This window comes from Crinia signifera, chromosome 6 (genome assembly GCF_055691185.1).
Source record: "Crinia signifera chromosome 6, ASM5569118v1, whole genome shotgun sequence".
Classification (NCBI taxonomy): Eukaryota; Metazoa; Chordata; class Amphibia; order Anura; family Myobatrachidae; genus Crinia; species Crinia signifera.
In genome coordinates this window covers 42,913,102-42,932,900 of record NC_139222.1, presented here as the reverse complement: position 1 = coordinate 42,932,900, position 19,799 = coordinate 42,913,102, and positions in this window count along the sequence as shown.

Below are 19,799 nucleotides of genomic sequence, written 5' to 3'. Positions count from 1 at the left end.
GGGGGTTTTCCCTCTCCTGAGTGCTGAAGGATGATTCTTTGTGAGTCACGAGGCTACCACCAGCTTGGCCCTCCTATAGGGTACACAGATGTTAAATCAAAAGATAGATAGGTGGGTATATACATAGATGGTAAATCATTAGATAGATATGTGGGTAGGTACATAGATGGCAAATCATTAGCATAACCCAGCACAATACATATAGATAGATATTTATATAGACAGTTAAATAGATACATACAGTAGGTAGATAATGGATCAATAATTGACCGATCCTGGAGACATAATGAATAGTTGGCAAATCATTCTTTTAATGGCCAAATCATAGCTCGATTATTTAAAAAGAAGATGCATGCATAGTGCATGTTTCTAAAGCCCTCATACACAGTTGATGAGAAATAAAAATGTACCGCTCCAAGGGCACTTTTGAGCGATATTTTTTATTTTTTTTTCACTGGCCATATAGCTGATGACCCGCGTGTTTAGCAGGTCACTAGGAAATCAGTGAACGATGTCGTAACCGATTTCTAGAGTATCCAGTGGAATTGTCGATATAGTTAACTATATCGCAAGTGTCCCTGGTCCCCAGTGTGTATGGGGCTTAATTGTCAGTGTATACCAAGAACATATTATCATACCTCTTTCCTTTTTTTTTAGGTGAGTGGTCTACATGAAACCGATGAAGAAGTCCTAATATGCGACTACTGCAGGGTGACCGGGACCTGGACTGCAGAATCGTCCTCAAGTCAACGATCAAAGATGGTGCACAGCAACAAGAGACCCAAGCCAGGTAATTAATGAACATCATTAATTACTGATAATATGTTTTTTTGGTATCCATTTGGGGTTTGTAGACAGGTGGTAAATCATTTGATAGACAAATAGGTGGGTGGGTATACAGATGTTAAATCAAAAGATAGATAGATAGATGGATGGGTGGGTAGATAGATGGTACATTTTAAGAGAGTTAGAGGGGTGGGTAGGTAGGTAGATAGATGGTAAATCATTAGATAGATCGATAGCTAGATAAATAGATGGCTGGGTAAGTCGGTAGATAGATAATTGGGTGGGTGAAGCGCAATACCTTTAAAAGATAGGTGGGTGGACACAGCATAATCATTGCGGTCATTACCATCCTCCATATACATCTCCTGCTACCTGATGTTTCCTCATATATACCCAGCCTTCTCGGGGAGAGATCCCTGTGGGAGGTAAGTATCTTCTCACAGACCAAGTTCCTAACTTGGATGTGTCTGCAGACTTGGAGCTACCCTAAAAAAATCCTTGGTGCTTGTTTATTATCTTTGGAGGTTCTAGCAGTAAAGACAAAGCTTCTCAAATGGGGATGGCCAGCCTCTTCAGCAAATTGCGCAGCTTTGTGAGGAATATGATTTGGGTAATATCAGGAGATGTGGACAGGAGCTTTATTAATGACATCAGCCAATGATAGCTATTGGGTATATTTGTATATTTCGCTTCATATGAATGTATATGTCATTCTTCCACATTCATGAAGTATTTCGATAAATTTGTCAATATAATGCCGCATAGCCTCCTAATGCCCAGAGGGACGGGCAGTCCATCAGCCACGGGTCCCCAGAGGTTTCCCCCACAGGGGGTTTTCCCTCTCCTGAGTGCTGAAGGATGATTCTTTGTGAGTCACGAGGCTACCACCAGCTTGGCCCTCCTATAGGGTACACAGATGTTAAATCAAAAGATAGATAGGTGGGTATATACATAGATGGTAAATCATTAGATAGATATGTGGGTAGGTACATAGATGGCAAATCATTAGCATAACCCAGCACAATACATATAGATAGATATTTATATAGACAGTTAAATAGATACATACAGTAGGTAGATAATGGATCAATAATTGACCGATCCTGGAGACATAATGAATAGTTGGCAAATCATTCTTTTAATGGCCAAATCATAGCTCGATTATTTAAAAAGAAGATGCATGCATAGTGCATGTTTCTAAAGCCCTCATACACAGTTGATGAGAAATAAAAATATACCGCTCCAAGGGCACTTTTGAGCGATATTTTTTTTTTTTTTTTCACTGGCCATATAGCTGATGACCCGCGTGTTTAGCAGGTCACTAGGAAATCAGTGAACGATGTCGTAACCGATTTCTAGAGTATCCAGTGGAATTGTCGATATAGTTAACTATATCGCAAGTGTCCCTGGTCTCCAGTGTGTATGGGGCTTAATTGTCAGTGTATACCAAGAACATATTATCATACCTCTTTCCTTTTTTTTTAGGTGAGTGGTCTACATGAAACCGATGAAGAAGTCCTAATATGCGACTACTGCAGGGTGACCGGGACCTGGACTGCAGAATCGTCCTCAAGTCAACGATCAAAGATGGTGCACAGCAACAAGAGACCCAAGCCAGGTAATTAATGAACATCATTAATTACTGATAATATGTTTTTTGGTATCCATTTGGGGTTTGTAGACAGGTGGTAAATCATTTGATAGACAAATAGGTGGGTGGGTATACAGATGTTAAATCAAAAGATAGATAGATAGATAGATAGATGGGTGGGTAGATAGATGGTACATTTTAAGAGAGTTAGAGGGGTGGGTAGGTAGGTAGATAGATGGTAAATCATTAGATAGATCGATAGCTAGATAAATAGATGGCTGGGTAAGTCGGTAGATAGATAATTGGGTGGGTGAAGCGCAATACCTTTAAAAGATAGGTGGGTGGACACAGCATAATCATTGCGGTCATTACCATCCTCCATATACATCTCCTGCTACCTGATGTTTCCTCATATATACCCAGCCTTCTCGGGGAGAGATCCCTGTGGGAGGTAAGTATCTTCTCACAGACCAAGTTCCTAACTTGGATGTGTCTGCAGACTTGGAGCTACCCTAAAAAAATCCTTGGTGCTTGTTTATTATCTTTGGAGGTTCTAGCAGTAAAGACAAAGCTTCTCAAATGGGGATGGCCAGCCTCTTCAGCAAATTGCGCAGCTTTGTGAGGAATATGATTTGGGTAATATCAGGAGATGTGGACAGGAGCTTTATTAATGACATCAGCCAATGATAGCTATTAGGGTATATTTGTATATTTCGCTTCATATGAATGTATATGTCATTCTTCCACATTCATGAAGTATTTCGATAAATTTGTCAATATAATGCCGCATAGCCTCCTAATGCCCAGAGGGACGGGCAGTCCATCAGCCACGGGTCCCCAGAGGTTTCCCCCACAGGGGGTTTTCCCTCTCCTGAGTGCTGAAGGATGATTCTTTGTGAGTCACGAGGCTACCACCAGCTTGGCCCTCCTATAGGGTACACAGATGTTAAATCAAAAGATAGATAGGTGGGTATATACATAGATGGTAAATCATTAGATAGATATGTGGGTAGGTACATAGATGGCAAATCATTAGCATAACCCAGCACAATACATATAGATAGATATTTATATAAACAGTTAAATAGATACATACAGTAGGTAGATAATGGATCAATAATTGACCGATCCTGGAGACATAATGAATAGTTGGCAAATCATTCTTTTAATGGCCAAATCATAGCTCGATTATTTAAAAAGAAGATGCATGCATAGTGCATGTTTCTAAAGCCCTCATACACAGTTGATGAGAAATAAAAATATACCGCTCCAAGGGCACTTTTGAGCGATATATATTTTTTTTTTTTCACTGGCCATATAGCTGATGACCCGCGTGTTTAGCAGGTCACTAGGAAATCAGTGAACGATGTCGTAACCGATTTCTAGAGTATCCAGTGGAATTGTCGATATAGTTAACTATATCGCAAGTGTCCCTGGTCTTCAGTGTGTATGGGGCTTAATTGTCAGTGTATACCAAGAACATATTATCATACCTCTTTCCTTTTTTTTAGGTGAGTGGTCTACATGAAACCGATGAAGAAGTCCTAATATGCGACTACTGCAGGTGACTGGGACCTGGACTGCAGAATCGTCCTCAAGTCAACGATCAAAGATGGTGCACAGCAACAAGAGACCCAAGCCAGGTAATTAATGAACATCATTAATTACTGATAATATGTTTTTTGGTATCCATTTGGGGTTTGTAGACAGGTGGTAAATCATTTGATAGACAAATAGGTGGGTGGGTATACAGATGTTAAATCAAAAGATAGATAGATAGATGGATGGGTGGGTAGATAGATGGTACATTTTAAGAGAGTTAGAGGGGTGGGTAGGTAGGTAGATAGATGGTAAATCATTAGATAGATCGATAGCTAGATAAATAGATGGCTGGGTAAGTCGGTAGATAGATAATTGGGTGGGTGAAGCGCAATACCTTTAAAAGATAGGTGGGTGGACACAGCATAATCATTGCGGTCATTACCATCCTCCATATACATCTCCTGCTACCTGATGTTTCCTCATATATACCCAGCCTTCTCGGGGAGAGATCCCTGTGGGAGGTAAGTATCTTCTCACAGACCAAGTTCCTAACTTGGATGTGTCTGCAGACTTGGAGCTACCCTAAAAAAATCCTTGGTGCTTGTTTATTATCTTTGGAGGTTCTAGCAGTAAAGACAAAGCTTCTCAAATGGGGATGGCCAGCCTCTTCAGCAAATTGCGCAGCTTTGTGAGGAATATGATTTGGGTAATATCAGGAGATGTGGACAGGAGCTTTATTAATGACATCAGCCAATGATAGCTATTAGGGTATATTTGTATATTTCGCTTCATATGAATGTATATGTCATTCTTCCACATTCATGAAGTATTTCGATAAATTTGTCAATATAATGCCGCATAGCCTCCTAATGCCCAGAGGGACGGGCAGTCCATCAGCCACGGGTCCCCAGAGGTTTCCCCCACAGGGGGTTTTCCCTCTCCTGAGTGCTGAAGGATGATTCTTTGTGAGTCACGAGGCTACCACCAGCTTGGCCCTCCTATAGGGTACACAGATGTTAAATCAAAAGATAGATAGGTGGGTATATACATAGATGGTAAATCATTAGATAGATATGTGGGTAGGTACATAGATGGCAAATCATTAGCATAACCCAGCACAATACATATAGATAGATATTTATATAGACAGTTAAATAGATACATACAGTAGGTAGATAATGGATCAATAATTGACCGATCCTGGAGACATAATGAATAGTTGGCAAATCATTCTTTTAATGGCCAAATCATAGCTCGATTATTTAAAAAGAAGATGCATGCATAGTGCATGTTTCTAAAGCCCTCATACACAGTTGATGAGAAATAAAAATGTACCGCTCCAAGGGCACTTTTGAGCGATATTTTTTATTTTTTTTTCACTGGCCATATAGCTGATGACCCGCGTGTTTAGCAGGTCACTAGGAAATCAGTGAACGATGTCGTAACCGATTTCTAGAGTATCCAGTGGAATTGTCGATATAGTTAACTATATCGCAAGTGTCCCTGGTCCCCAGTGTGTATGGGGCTTAATTGTCAGTGTATACCAAGAACATATTATCATACCTCTTTCCTTTTTTTTTAGGTGAGTGGTCTACATGAAACCGATGAAGAAGTCCTAATATGCGACTACTGCAGGGTGACCGGGACCTGGACTGCAGAATCGTCCTCAAGTCAACGATCAAAGATGGTGCACAGCAACAAGAGACCCAAGCCAGGTAATTAATGAACATCATTAATTACTGATAATATGTTTTTTTGGTATCCATTTGGGGTTTGTAGACAGGTGGTAAATCATTTGATAGACAAATAGGTGGGTGGGTATACAGATGTTAAATCAAAAGATAGATAGATAGATGGATGGGTGGGTAGATAGATGGTACATTTTAAGAGAGTTAGAGGGGTGGGTAGGTAGGTAGATAGATGGTAAATCATTAGATAGATCGATAGCTAGATAAATAGATGGCTGGGTAAGTCGGTAGATAGATAATTGGGTGGGTGAAGCGCAATACCTTTAAAAGATAGGTGGGTGGACACAGCATAATCATTGCGGTCATTACCATCCTCCATATACATCTCCTGCTACCTGATGTTTCCTCATATATACCCAGCCTTCTCGGGGAGAGATCCCTGTGGGAGGTAAGTATCTTCTCACAGACCAAGTTCCTAACTTGGATGTGTCTGCAGACTTGGAGCTACCCTAAAAAAATCCTTGGTGCTTGTTTATTATCTTTGGAGGTTCTAGCAGTAAAGACAAAGCTTCTCAAATGGGGATGGCCAGCCTCTTCAGCAAATTGCGCAGCTTTGTGAGGAATATGATTTGGGTAATATCAGGAGATGTGGACAGGAGCTTTATTAATGACATCAGCCAATGATAGCTATTGGGTATATTTGTATATTTCGCTTCATATGAATGTATATGTCATTCTTCCACATTCATGAAGTATTTCGATAAATTTGTCAATATAATGCCGCATAGCCTCCTAATGCCCAGAGGGACGGGCAGTCCATCAGCCACGGGTCCCCAGAGGTTTCCCCCACAGGGGGTTTTCCCTCTCCTGAGTGCTGAAGGATGATTCTTTGTGAGTCACGAGGCTACCACCAGCTTGGCCCTCCTATAGGGTACACAGATGTTAAATCAAAAGATAGATAGGTGGGTATATACATAGATGGTAAATCATTAGATAGATATGTGGGTAGGTACATAGATGGCAAATCATTAGCATAACCCAGCACAATACATATAGATAGATATTTATATAGACAGTTAAATAGATACATACAGTAGGTAGATAATGGATCAATAATTGACCGATCCTGGAGACATAATGAATAGTTGGCAAATCATTCTTTTAATGGCCAAATCATAGCTCGATTATTTAAAAAGAAGATGCATGCATAGTGCATGTTTCTAAAGCCCTCATACACAGTTGATGAGAAATAAAAATATACCGCTCCAAGGGCACTTTTGAGCGATATTTTTTTTTTTTTTTTCACTGGCCATATAGCTGATGACCCGCGTGTTTAGCAGGTCACTAGGAAATCAGTGAACGATGTCGTAACCGATTTCTAGAGTATCCAGTGGAATTGTCGATATAGTTAACTATATCGCAAGTGTCCCTGGTCTCCAGTGTGTATGGGGCTTAATTGTCAGTGTATACCAAGAACATATTATCATACCTCTTTCCTTTTTTTTTAGGTGAGTGGTCTACATGAAACCGATGAAGAAGTCCTAATATGCGACTACTGCAGGGTGACCGGGACCTGGACTGCAGAATCGTCCTCAAGTCAACGATCAAAGATGGTGCACAGCAACAAGAGACCCAAGCCAGGTAATTAATGAACATCATTAATTACTGATAATATGTTTTTTTGGTATCCATTTGGGGTTTGTAGACAGGTGGTAAATCATTTGATAGACAAATAGGTGGGTGGGTATACAGATGTTAAATCAAAAGATAGATAGATAGATGGATGGGTGGGTAGATAGATGGTACATTTTAAGAGAGTTAGAGGGGTGGGTAGGTAGGTAGATAGATGGTAAATCATTAGATAGATCGATAGCTAGATAAATAGATGGCTGGGTAAGTCGGTAGATAGATAATTGGGTGGGTGAAGCGCAATACCTTTAAAAGATAGGTGGGTGGACACAGCATAATCATTGCGGTCATTACCATCCTCCATATACATCTCCTGCTACCTGATGTTTCCTCATATATACCCAGCCTTCTCGGGGAGAGATCCCTGTGGGAGGTAAGTATCTTCTCACAGACCAAGTTCCTAACTTGGATGTGTCTGCAGACTTGGAGCTACCCTAAAAAAATCCTTGGTGCTTGTTTATTATCTTTGGAGGTTCTAGCAGTAAAGACAAAGCTTCTCAAATGGGGATGGCCAGCCTCTTCAGCAAATTGCGCAGCTTTGTGAGGAATATGATTTGGGTAATATCAGGAGATGTGGACAGGAGCTTTATTAATGACATCAGCCAATGATAGCTATTGGGTATATTTGTATATTTCGCTTCATATGAATGTATATGTCATTCTTCCACATTCATGAAGTATTTCGATAAATTTGTCAATATAATGCCGCATAGCCTCCTAATGCCCAGAGGGACGGGCAGTCCATCAGCCACGGGTCCCCAGAGGTTTCCCCCACAGGGGGTTTTCCCTCTCCTGAGTGCTGAAGGATGATTCTTTGTGAGTCACGAGGCTACCACCAGCTTGGCCCTCCTATAGGGTACACAGATGTTAAATCAAAAGATAGATAGGTGGGTATATACATAGATGGTAAATCATTAGATAGATATGTGGGTAGGTACATAGATGGCAAATCATTAGCATAACCCAGCACAATACATATAGATAGATATTTATATAGACAGTTAAATAGATACATACAGTAGGTAGATAATGGATCAATAATTGACCGATCCTGGAGACATAATGAATAGTTGGCAAATCATTCTTTTAATGGCCAAATCATAGCTCGATTATTTAAAAAGAAGATGCATGCATAGTGCATGTTTCTAAAGCCCTCATACACAGTTGATGAGAAATAAAAATATACCGCTCCAAGGGCACTTTTGAGCGATATTTTTTTTTTTTTTTTCACTGGCCATATAGCTGATGACCCGCGTGTTTAGCAGGTCACTAGGAAATCAGTGAACGATGTCGTAACCGATTTCTAGAGTATCCAGTGGAATTGTCGATATAGTTAACTATATCGCAAGTGTCCCTGGTCTCCAGTGTGTATGGGGCTTAATTGTCAGTGTATACCAAGAACATATTATCATACCTCTTTCCTTTTTTTTTAGGTGAGTGGTCTACATGAAACCGATGAAGAAGTCCTAATATGCGACTACTGCAGGGTGACCGGGACCTGGACTGCAGAATCGTCCTCAAGTCAACGATCAAAGATGGTGCACAGCAACAAGAGACCCAAGCCAGGTAATTAATGAACATCATTAATTACTGATAATATGTTTTTTGGTATCCATTTGGGGTTTGTAGACAGGTGGTAAATCATTTGATAGACAAATAGGTGGGTGGGTATACAGATGTTAAATCAAAAGATAGATAGATAGATAGATAGATGGGTGGGTAGATAGATGGTACATTTTAAGAGAGTTAGAGGGGTGGGTAGGTAGGTAGATAGATGGTAAATCATTAGATAGATCGATAGCTAGATAAATAGATGGCTGGGTAAGTCGGTAGATAGATAATTGGGTGGGTGAAGCGCAATACCTTTAAAAGATAGGTGGGTGGACACAGCATAATCATTGCGGTCATTACCATCCTCCATATACATCTCCTGCTACCTGATGTTTCCTCATATATACCCAGCCTTCTCGGGGAGAGATCCCTGTGGGAGGTAAGTATCTTCTCACAGACCAAGTTCCTAACTTGGATGTGTCTGCAGACTTGGAGCTACCCTAAAAAAATCCTTGGTGCTTGTTTATTATCTTTGGAGGTTCTAGCAGTAAAGACAAAGCTTCTCAAATGGGGATGGCCAGCCTCTTCAGCAAATTGCGCAGCTTTGTGAGGAATATGATTTGGGTAATATCAGGAGATGTGGACAGGAGCTTTATTAATGACATCAGCCAATGATAGCTATTAGGGTATATTTGTATATTTCGCTTCATATGAATGTATATGTCATTCTTCCACATTCATGAAGTATTTCGATAAATTTGTCAATATAATGCCGCATAGCCTCCTAATGCCCAGAGGGACGGGCAGTCCATCAGCCACGGGTCCCCAGAGGTTTCCCCCACAGGGGGTTTTCCCTCTCCTGAGTGCTGAAGGATGATTCTTTGTGAGTCACGAGGCTACCACCAGCTTGGCCCTCCTATAGGGTACACAGATGTTAAATCAAAAGATAGATAGGTGGGTATATACATAGATGGTAAATCATTAGATAGATATGTGGGTAGGTACATAGATGGCAAATCATTAGCATAACCCAGCACAATACATATAGATAGATATTTATATAGACAGTTAAATAGATACATACAGTAGGTAGATAATGGATCAATAATTGACTGATCCTGGAGACATAATGAATAGTTGGCAAATCATTCTTTTAATGGCCAAATCATAGCTCGATTATTTAAAAAGAAGATGCATGCATAGTGCATGTTTCTAAAGCCCTCATACACAGTTGATGAGAAATAAAAATATACCGCTCCAAGGGCACTTTTGAGCGATATTTTTTTTTTTTTCACTGGCCATATAGCTGATGACCCGCGTGTTTAGCAGGTCACTAGGAAATCAGTGAACGATGTCGTAACCGATTTCTAGAGTATCCAGTGGAATTGTCGATATAGTTAACTATATCGCAAGTGTCCCTGGTCTCCAGTGTGTATGGGGCTTAATTGTCAGTGTATACCAAGAACATATTATCATACCTCTTTCCTTTTTTTTTAGGTGAGTGGTCTACATGAAACCGATGAAGAAGTCCTAATATGCGACTACTGCAGGGTGACCGGGACCTGGACTGCAGAATCGTCCTCAAGTCAACGATCAAAGATGGTGCACAGCAACAAGAGACCCAAGCCAGGTAATTAATGAACATCATTAATTACTGATAATATGTTTTTTGGTATCCATTTGGGGTTTGTAGACAGGTGGTAAATCATTTGATAGACAAATAGGTGGGTGGGTATACAGATGTTAAATCAAAAGATAGATAGATAGATGGATGGGTGGGTAGATAGATGGTACATTTTAAGAGAGTTAGAGGGGTGGGTAGGTAGATAGATGGTAAATCATTAGATAGATCGATAGCTAGATAAATAGATGGCTGGGTAAGTCGGTAGATAGATAATTGGGTGGGTGAAGCGCAATACCTTTAAAAGATAGGTGGGTGGACACAGCATAATCATTGCGGTCATTACCATCCTCCATATACATCTCCTGCTACCTGATGTTTCCTCATATATACCCAGCCTTCTCGGGGAGAGATCCCTGTGGGAGGTAAGTATCTTCTCACAGACCAAGTTCCTAACTTGGATGTGTCTGCAGACTTGGAGCTACCCTAAAAAAATCCTTGGTGCTTGTTTATTATCTTTGGAGGTTCTAGCAGTAAAGACAAAGCTTCTCAAATGGGGATGGCCAGCCTCTTCAGCAAATTGCGCAGCTTTGTGAGGAATATGATTTGGGTAATATCAGGAGATGTGGACAGGAGCTTTATTAATGACATCAGCCAATAATAGCTATTAGGGTATATTTGTATATTTCGCTTCATATGAATGTATATGTCATTCTTCCACATTCATGAAGTATTTCGATAAATTTGTCAATATAATGCCGCATAGCCTCCTAATGCCCAGAGGGACGGGCAGTCCATCAGCCACGGGTCCCCAGAGGTTTCCCCCACAGGGGGTTTTCCCTCTCCTGAGTGCTGAAGGATGATTCTTTGTGAGTCACGAGGCTACCACCAGCTTGGCCCTCCTATAGGGTACACAGATGTTAAATCAAAAGATAGATAGGTGGGTATATACATAGATGGTAAATCATTAGATAGATATGTGGGTAGGTACATAGATGGCAAATCATTAGCATAACCCAGCACAATACATATAGATAGATATTTATATAGACAGTTAAATAGATACATACAGTAGGTACATAATGGATCAATAATTGACCGATCCTGGAGACATAATGAATAGTTGGCAAATCATTCTTTTAATGGCCAAATCATAGCTCGATTATTTAAAAAGAAGATGCATGCATAGTGCATGTTTCTAAAGCCCTCATACACAGTTGATGAGAAATAAAAATATACCGCTCCAAGGGCACTTTTGAGCGATATATATATATTTTTTTTTTCACTGGCCATATAGCTGATGACCCGCGTGTTTAGCAGGTCACTAGGAAATCAGTGAACGATGTCGTAACCGATTTCTAGAGTATCCAGTGGAATTGTCGATATAGTTAACTATATCGCAAGTGTCCCTGGTCTCCAGTGTGTATGGGGCTTAATTGTCAGTGTATACCAAGAACATATTATCATACCTCTTTCCTTTTTTTTTAGGTGAGTGGTCTACATGAAACCGATGAAGAAGTCCTAATATGCGACTACTGCAGGGTGACCGGGACCTGGACTGCAGAATCGTCCTCAAGTCAACGATCAAAGATGGTGCACAGCAACAAGAGACCCAAGCCAGGTAATTAATGAACATCATTAATTACTGATAATATGTTTTTTGGTATCCATTTGGGGTTTGTAGACAGGTGGTAAATCATTTGATAGACAAATAGGTGGGTGGGTATACAGATGTTAAATCAAAAGATAGATAGATAGATGGATGGGTGGGTAGATAGATGGTACATTTTAAGAGAGTTAGAGGGGTGGGTAGGTAGGTAGATAGATGGTAAATCATTAGATAGATCGATAGCTAGATAAATAGATGGCTGGGTAAGTCGGTAGATAGATAATTGGGTGGGTGAAGCGCAATACCTTTAAAAGATAGGTGGGTGGACACAGCATAATCATTGCGGTCATTACCATCCTCCATATACATCTCCTGCTACCTGATGTTTCCTCATATATACCCAGCCTTCTCGGGGAGAGATCCCTGTGGGAGGTAAGTATCTTCTCACAGACCAAGTTCCTAACTTGGATGTGTCTGCAGACTTGGAGCTACCCTAAAAAAATCCTTGGTGCTTGTTTATTATCTTTGGAGGTTCTAGCAGTAAAGACAAAGCTTCTCAAATGGGGATGGCCAGCCTCTTCAGCAAATTGCGCAGCTTTGTGAGGAATATGATTTGGGTAATATCAGGAGATGTGGACAGGAGCTTTATTAATGACATCAGCCAATGATAGCTATTAGGGTATATTTGTATATTTCGCTTCATATGAATGTATATGTCATTCTTCCACATTCATGAAGTATTTCGATAAATTTGTCAATATAATGCCGCATAGCCTCCTAATGCCCAGAGGGACGGGCAGTCCATCAGCCACGGGTCCCCAGAGGTTTCCCCCACAGGGGGTTTTCCCTCTCCTGAGTGCTGAAGGATGATTCTTTGTGAGTCACGAGGCTACCACCAGCTTGGCCCTCCTATAGGGTACACAGATGTTAAATCAAAAGATAGATAGGTGGGTATATACATAGATGGTAAATCATTAGATAGATATGTGGGTAGGTACATAGATGGCAAATCATTAGCATAACCCAGCACAATACATATAGATAGATATTTATATAGACAGTTAAATAGATACATACAGTAGGTAGATAATGGATCAATAATTGACCGATCCTGGAGACATAATGAATAGTTGGCAAATCATTCTTTTAATGGCCAAATCATAGCTCGATTATTTAAAAAGAAGATGCATGCATAGTGCATGTTTCTAAAGCCCTCATACACAGTTGATGAGAAATAAAAATATACCGCTCCAAGGGCACTTTTGAGCGATATATATATTTTTTTTTTTCACTGGCCATATAGCTGATGACCCGCGTGTTTAGCAGGTCACTAGGAAATCAGTGAACGATGTCGTAACCGATTTCTAGAGTATCCAGTGGAATTGTCGATATAGTTAACTATATCGCAAGTGTCCCTGGTCTCCAGTGTGTATGGGGCTTAATTGTCAGTGTATACCAAGAACATATTATCATACCTCTTTCCTTTTTTTTTTAGGTGAGTGGTCTACATGAAACCGATGAAGAAGTCCTAATATGCGACTACTGCAGGGTGACTGGGACCTGGACTGCAGAATCGTCCTCAAGTCAACGATCAAAGATGGTGCACAGCAACAAGAGACCCAAGCCAGGTAATTAATGAACATCATTAATTACTGATAATATGTTTTTTGGTATCCATTTGGGGTTTGTAGACAGGTGGTAAATCATTTGATAGACAAATAGGTGGGTGGGTATACAGATGTTAAATCAAAAGATAGATAGATAGATGGATGGGTGGGTAGATAGATGGTACATTTTAAGAGAGTTAGAGGGGTGGGTAGGTAGGTAGATAGATGGTAAATCATTAGATAGATCGATAGCTAGATAAATAGATGGCTGGGTAAGTCGGTAGATAGATAATTGGGTGGGTGAAGCGCAATACCTTTAAAAGATAGGTGGGTGGACACAGCATAATCATTGCGGTCATTACCATCCTCCATATACATCTCCTGCTACCTGATGTTTCCTCATATATACCCAGCCTTCTCGGGGAGAGTTCCCTGTGGGAGGTAAGTATCTTCTCACAGACCAAGTTCCTAACTTGGATGTGTCTGCAGACTTGGAGCTACCCTAAAAAAATCCTTGGTGCTTGTTTATTATCTTTGGAGGTTCTAGCAGTAAAGACAAAGCTTCTCAAATGGGGATGGCCAGCCTCTTCAGCAAATTGCGCAGCTTTGTGAGGAATATGATTTGGGTAATATCAGGAGATGTGGACAGGAGCTTTATTAATGACATCAGCCAATGATAGCTATTAGGGTATATTTGTATATTTCGCTTCATATGAATGTATATGTCATTCTTCCACATTCATGAAGTATTTCGATAAATTTGTCAATATAATGCCGCATAGCCTCCTAATGCCCAGAGGGACGGGCAGTCCATCAGCCACGGGTCCCCAGAGGTTTCCCCCACAGGGGGTTTTCCCTCTCCTGAGTGCTGAAGGATGATTCTTTGTGAGTCACGAGGCTACCACCAGCTTGGCCCTCCTATAGGGTACACAGATGTTAAATCAAAAGATAGATAGGTGGGTATATACATAGATGGTAAATCATTAGATAGATATGTGGGTAGGTACATAGATGACAAATCATTAGCATAACCCAGCACAATACATATAGATAGATATTTATATAGACAGTTAAATAGATACATACAGTAGGTAGATAATGGATCAATAATTGACCGATCCTGGAGACATAATGAATAGTTGGCAAATCATTCTTTTAATGGCCAAATCATAGCTCGATTATTTAAAAAGAAGATGCATGCATAGTGCATGTTTCTAAAGCCCTCATACACAGTTGATGAGAAATAAAAATATACCGCTCCAAGGGCACTTTTGAGCGATATATATTTTTTTTTTTCACTGGCCATATAGCTGATGACCCGCGTGTTTAGCAGGTCACTAGGAAATCAGTGAACGATGTCGTAACCGATTTCTAGAGTATCCAGTGGAATTGTTGATATAGTTAACTATATCGCAAGTGTCCCTGGTCTCCAGTGTGTATGGGGCTTAATTGTCAGTGTATACCAAGAACATATTATCATACCTCTTTCCTTTTTTTTAGGTGAGTGGTCTACATGAAACCGATGAAGAAGTCCTAATATGCGACTACTGCAGGTGACTGGGACCTGGACTGCAGAATCGTCCTCAAGTCAACGATCAAAGATGGTGCACAGCAACAAGAGACCCAAGCCAGGTAATTAATGAACATCATTAATTACTGATAATATGTTTTTTGGTATCCATTTGGGGTTTGTAGACAGGTGGTAAATCATTTGATAGACAAATAGGTGGGTGGGTATACAGATGTTAAATCAAAAGATAGATAGATAGATGGATGGGTGGGTAGATAGATGGTACATTTTAAGAGAGTTAGAGGGGTGGGTAGGTAGGTAGATAGATGGTAAATCATTAGATAGATCGATAGCTAGATAAAAAGATGGCTGGGTAAGTCGGTAGATAGATAATTGGGTGGGTGAAGCGCAATACCTTTAAAAGATAGGTGGGTGGACACAGCATAATCATTGCGGTCATTACCATCCTCCATATACATCTCCTGCTACCTGATGTTTCCTCATATATACCCAGCCTTCTCGGGGAGAGATCCCTGTGGGAGGTAAGTATCTTCTCACAGACCAAGTTCCTAACTTGGATGTGTCTGCAGACTTGGAGCTACCCTAAAAAAATCCTTGGTGCTTGTTTATTATCTTTGGAGGTTCTAGCAGTAAAGACAAAGCTTCTCAAATGGGGATGGCCAGCCTCTTCAGCAAATTGCGCAGCTTTGTGAGGAATATGATTTGGGTAATATCAGGAGATGTGGACAGGAGCTTTATTAATGACATCAGCCAATGATAGCTATTAGGGTATATTTGTATATTTCGCTTCATATGAATGTATATGTCATTCTTCCACATTCATGAAGTATTTCGATAAATTTGTCAATATAATGCCGCATAGCCTCCTAATGCCCAGAGGGACGGGCAGTCCATCAGCCACGGGTCCCCAGAGGTTTCCCCCACAGGGGGTTTTCCCTCTCCTGAGTGCTGAAGGATGATTCTTTGTGAGTCACGAGGCTACCACCAGCTTGGCCCTCCTATAGGGTACACAGATGTTAAATCAAAAGATAGATAGGTGGGTATATACATAGATGGTAAATCATTAGATAGATATGTGGGTAGGTACATAGATGGCAAATCATTAGCATAACCCAGCACAATACATATAGATAGATATTTATATAGACAGTTAAATAGATACATACAGTAGGTAGATAATGGATCAATAATTGACCGATCCTGGAGACATAATGAATAGTTGGCAAATCATTCTTTTAATGGCCAAATCATAGCTCGATTATTTAAAAAGAAGATGCATGCATAGTGCATGTTTCTAAAGCCCTCATACACAGTTGATGAGAAATAAAAATATACCGCTCCAAGGGCACTTTTGAGCGATATTTTTTTTTTTTTTTTTTCACTGGCCATATAGCTGATGACCCGCGTGTTTAGCAAGTCACTAGGAAATCAGTGAACGATGTCGTAACCGATTTCTAGAGTATCCAGTGGAATTGTCGATATAGTTAACTATATCGCAAGTGTCCCTGGTCTCCAGTGTGTATGGGGCTTAATTGTCAGTGTATACCAAGAACATATTATCATACCTCTTTCCTTTTTTTTTAGGTGAGTGGTCTACATGAAACCGATGAAGAAGTCCTAATATGCGACTACTGCAGGGTGACCGGGACCTGGACTGCAGAATCGTCCTCAAGTCAACGATCAAAGATGGTGCACAGCAACAAGAGACCCAAGCCAGGTAATTAATGAACATCATTAATTACTGATAATATGTTTTTTGGTATCCATTTGGGGTTTGTAGACAGGTGGTAAATCATTTGATAGACAAATAGGTGGGTGGGTATACAGATGTTAAATCAAAAGATAGATAGATAGATGGATGGGTGGGTAGATAGATGGTACATTTTAAGAGAGTTAGAGGGGTGGGTAGGTAGGTAGATAGATGGTAAATCATTAGATAGATCGATAGCTAGATAAATAGATGGCTGGGTAAGTCGGTAGATAGATAATTGGGTGGGTGAAGCGCAATACCTTTAAAAGATAGGTGGGTGGACACAGCATAATCATTGCGGTCATTACCATCCTCCATATACATCTCCTGCTACCTGATGTTTCCTCATATATACCCAGCCTTCTCGGGGAGAGATCCCTGTGGGAGGTAAGTATCTTCTCACAGACCAAGTTCCTAACTTGGATGTGTCTGCAGACTTGGAGCTACCCTAAAAAAATCCTTGGTGCTTGTTTATTATCTTTGGAGGTTCTAGCAGTAAAGACAAAGCTTCTCAAATGGGGATGGCCAGCCTCTTCAGCAAATTGCGCAGCTTTGTGAGGAATATGATTTGGGTAATATCAGGAGATGTGGACAGGAGCTTTATTAATGACATCAGCCAATGATAGCTATTAGGGTATATTTGTATATTTCGCTTCATATGAATGTATATGTCATTCTTCCACATTCATGAAGTATTTCGATAAATTTGTCAATATAATGCCGCATAGCCTCCTAATGCCCAGAGGGACGGGCAGTCCATCAGCCACGGGTCCCCAGAGGTTTCCCCCACAGGGGGTTTTCCCTCTCCTGAGTGCTGAAGGATGATTCTTTGTGAGTCACGAGGCTACCACCAGCTTGGCCCTCCTATAGGGTACACAGATGTTAAATCAAAAGATAGATAGGTGGGTATATACATAGATGGTAAATCATTAGATAGATATGTGGGTAGGTACATAGATGGCAAATCATTAGCATAACCCAGCACAATACATATAGATAGATATTTATATAGACAGTTAAATAGATACATACAGTAGGTAGATAATGGATCAATAATTGACCGATCCTGGAGACATAATGAATAGTTGGCAAATCATTCTTTTAATGGCCAAATCATAGCTCAATTATTTAAAAAGAAGATGCATGCATAGTGCATGTTTCTAAAGCCCTCATACACAGTTGATGAGAAATAAAAATGTACCGCTCCAAGGGCACTTTTGAGCGATATTTTTTATTTATTTTTCACTGGCCATATAGCTGATGACCCGCGTGTTTAGCAGGTCACTAGGAAATCAGTGAACGATGTCGTAACCGATTTCTAGAGTATCCAGTGGAATTGTCGATATAGTTAACTATATCGCAAGTGTCCCTGGTCCCCAGTGTGTATGGGGCTTAATTGTCAGTGTATACCAAGAACATATTATCATACCTCTTTCCTTTTTTTTTAGGTGAGTGGTCTACATGAAACCGATGAAGAAGTCCTAATATGCGACTACTGCAGGGTGACCGGGACCTGGACTGCAGAATCGTCCTCAAGTCAACGATCAAAGATGGTGCACAGCAACAAGAGACCCAAGCCAGGTAATTAATGAACATCATTAATTACTGATAATATGTTTTTTTGGTATCCATTTGGGGTTTGTAGACAGGTGGCAAATCATTTGATAGACAAATAGGTGGGTGGGTATACAGATGTTAAATCAAAAGATAGATAGATAGATGGATGGGTGGGTAGATAGATGGTACATTTTAAGAGAGTTAGAGGGGTGGGTAGGTAGGTAGATAGATGGTAAATCATTAGATAGATCGATAGCTAGATAAATAGATGGCTGGGTAAGTCGGTAGATAGATAATTGGGTGGGTGAAGCGCAATACCTTTAAAAGATAGGTGGGTGGACACAGCATAATCATTGCGGTCATTACCATCCTCCATATACATCTCCTGCTACCTGATGTTTCCTCATATATACCCAGCCTTCTCGGGGAGAGATCCCTGTGGGAGGTAAGTATCTTCTCACAGACCAAGTTCCTAACTTGGATGTGTCTGCAGACTTGGAGCTACCCTAAAAAAATCCTTGGTGCTTGTTTATTATCTTTGGAGGTTCTAGCAGTAAAGACAAAGCTTCTCAAATGGGGATGGCCAGCCTCTTCAGCAAATTGCGCAGCTTTGTGAGGAATATGATTTGGGTAATATCAGGAGATGTGGACAGGAGCTTTATTAATGACATCAGCCAATGATAGCTATTGGGTATATTTGTATATTTCGCTTCATATGAATGTATATGTCATTCTTCCACATTCATGAAGTATTTCGATAAATTTGTCAATATAATGCCACATAGCCTCCTAATGCCCAGAGGGACGGGCAGTCCATCAGCCACGGGTCCCCAGAGGTTTCCCCCACAGGGGGTTTTCCCTCTCCTGAGTGCTGAAGGATGATTCTTTGTGAGTCACGAGGCTACCACCAGCTTGGCCCTCCTATAGGGTACACAGATGTTAAATCAAAAGATAGATAGGTGGGTATATACATAGATGGTAAATCATTAGATAGATATGTGGGTAGGTACATAGATGGCAAATCATTAGCATAACCCAGCACAATACATATAGATAGATATTTATATAGACAGTTAAATAGATACATACAGTAGGTAGATAATGGATCAATAATTGACCGATCCTGGAGACATAATGAATAGTTGGCAAATCATTCTTTTAATGGCCAAATCATAGCTCGATTATTTAAAAAGAAGATGCATGCATAGTGCATGTTTCTAAAGCCCTCATACACAGTTGATGAGAAATAAAAATATACCGCTCCAAGGGCACTTTTG